At 34.4% G+C, this 2,562-nt stretch overlaps 1 protein-coding gene across 5 annotated transcripts in view; it reads left to right on the top strand.

Annotated features, from left to right (window-relative positions):
* DZIP3 (DAZ interacting zinc finger protein 3) overlaps positions 1 to 1,050 on the top strand; it is a 122,006-nt gene extending 120,956 nt beyond the window's left edge. For all 5 annotated transcript variants that reach the window (XR_004484476.2, XM_004272077.3, XM_033432201.2 and 2 more), the window contains one exon: positions 1 to 1,050. This exon is cut by the window's left edge and continues 690 nt beyond it. The gene's annotated coding sequence lies outside the window, so the exon portion shown is untranslated.
* The last annotated feature ends 1,512 nt before the right edge of the window (positions 1,051 to 2,562 follow it).

The following is a 2,562-nucleotide window of genomic DNA, read 5'->3' as shown; positions in this document are numbered from 1 at the left end:
GGTTTATGAGAAACAACTGTTAGTTTCAGGAATTTTGTGAGCCAGTTATTCAAATTGTTGGTAGCTTGAAATCTGCCATAGTGGGAGTATTTTACACCATAGAAATTGGTAAACGCTGTAAGTAAGGGCTTATTTTCCCCTCAAGAGCTGGTTATTAAACATTTACCAGTATACCTCTGGGACCATGTCTGATGATTCTTACTGTTCTCAATGTCTTTCACAGTAGGTACAGCATAAATAGTCCCCAGAATTAGAAATCAGGAAGCAGTAAGTAAAGTTACTGTGCAAATTAAGTCATTTGCTCAGTTGAATAACTTTGGTCATTTGTAAACATGCTCTTTGGACCCTAATCGTTTATATTTTGGAGAGATTTTTTTTCTGCCTTAAAAGTTTCTACTTTCACTTTCTCATGCTGGGGGGTTACTGTTTGTGTATAGTTGCTTCTTATGACAGAGTTGACACCCACTGAGCTAAAGCTGCACATCTAAAGCTTGTCACTGAGAACTTTCATTCTTAGAGGTCAAAAACCTATTTTGAAATTAGTACTGTGTAAATTCTATAAGTGTTGTACATGTCTCTCGCTACAAAATTAAAAGAATTCAGTGACCCTGTAAGAAAAATGTTACACGGTTCATATTATTTTCCATAAATTAATGAAATTCATACTGTGAATAAGTGTTTCCTGACTCAGCAACTATTTTACCTGTATATTTCAGTGTAAATATATCTTGAATTTACTTTAAATCTCTATTTAAAATTATTATTTCTATAATTGTATGCTAAATGTTTTCTTCTCTAATGAGAATAGACTGGAAAATGTGGAGGAAAATACCCCAAATGAAGGCAGTCATCTAGACATGTAAAGTGCCAAGAATGTCTTAGAATTGCACAATTCAGAACTTAAAGGGCCTTTAATAATTATCTTGTCTAACACCTCAAGGTCATGGTCATATAGCAAATTACCTTGTAAAACAAATATTTTTTAGTGTATGTTTACAACTGTAATTTCACTTTCATGTGGGAAAGAATAAATGTTTCTTAATTGAATAACTATTTTATCTGTGTATATTACTTTAACTGTGTCCTAAAGCTACTTGAAATCTCTATTTCAAACATCTATTTCTGTTTCATTGTGCTTTAACTTTTTCTTCTGTTGTGAGAAAGGATGGGAAAATATCCAAAAGGAAGGCAGTCATCTAGACTTGTAAAATACCAAGTATGCCTTAGAATCATAGTCAGAGCTTATAGGGTCCTTAATGATCCTCTGATCTATTCCCTCATTTTACAGGAACATCTTGCCCTAGGTCATGTGGCTAAATAGTGGCTGAGCCAGTCCTAATACTTGAGAGTCCTGATACTCGGTAAGTCACATGCTTCCTCCACAAATTCAGGCTGCTAGGCTGTATTGGTGCTGAACTGCTGTTCTTGGCTCCAAGAAAGGGGCCAGAAGACTTAACAAGATAGCTGATATATAGTGAGAGTACAGTAGGACCATGCTCTTGAAAGTCATATCCAATTCTGCAGATGCTGAAGGTAATGGGATTTTTTTCTTTTTGAAGTATAACAATAAAGACAACTGTAGTGGCCATTCTTCTATAAACAGTGATCACTGTCATGCCTGTGGCTGCTGAAGGATCCGGAACACCATACTGCACAGAAATTCAGTGAGGGAAGTAGCAATATTTAATCAAAAACAATGTGTAAGCAGCCTGTAATATCACTGCAGCTGCCGTCAGATAATACGTCTTGTAATGTTTTCCTTCATATTTATTGTCCATGTGTATAATAATATTTTCCAACTTTTATGGGACACTTTCCTTGATCAAATATTACTTTATTTGATCCACTAATAACTTTAACGTGGATACTCTCCTTTTTATTTTACAGATGATGAAACTGAGGCTCAAATAAGAGGGAAATAATTTGTCTGAGGTCATAGCTATGAATGGCATTCTGGGATTTGAATGCAGATCTTCTGTGCCTTAGCTGGTTTTCTCTTTCAGTACTTTATTGCTGCATCCCAATTTCAGATTGAATGTACACAAAATATTATTTTAAATAATATTCTTCAAGATAAGAAAATGAAATGAATGGTAAACCTACTGATTGTTTTGGACTACGAACATGGTATTGAATATATAATAAAATATATAATAATGATACAACACGGTAAGAAAAGTTTGACTTTTCCCTCAGATGTCTTGGTTTGCTAGGGATGGTTCCAGTTAATGCCCATTGTCTTGACATATTATTAATAGTGCTCCCTTTTACTCTCAACAGTGTCCTAATATGGATGATGAATTATATTTCATGGTTAATTTTTTTTTACGAGATTCAAAATTTAGCAAAACTCCTCTGCATTTATAAAATGCTCCTGGAATACCTTATCAAGTAGCCTGTCAGGTAAGAATCATCCACACACATAGCTTCTCAGGTAGGAAATCATCCACACACAGATATGATATCAAAACCAGCAATCATGACTAAAGGAGAGTACAAATGCAGGATATTGGAAATGCATTTGAAATTAAGAGAACAGCAACTTAGAACAATTATATATAT

This window comes from Orcinus orca, chromosome 5 (genome assembly GCF_937001465.1).
Source record: "Orcinus orca chromosome 5, mOrcOrc1.1, whole genome shotgun sequence".
Classification (NCBI taxonomy): domain Eukaryota; kingdom Metazoa; phylum Chordata; class Mammalia; order Artiodactyla; family Delphinidae; genus Orcinus; species Orcinus orca.
This window is presented reverse-complemented; position numbering and strand designations above follow the sequence as displayed.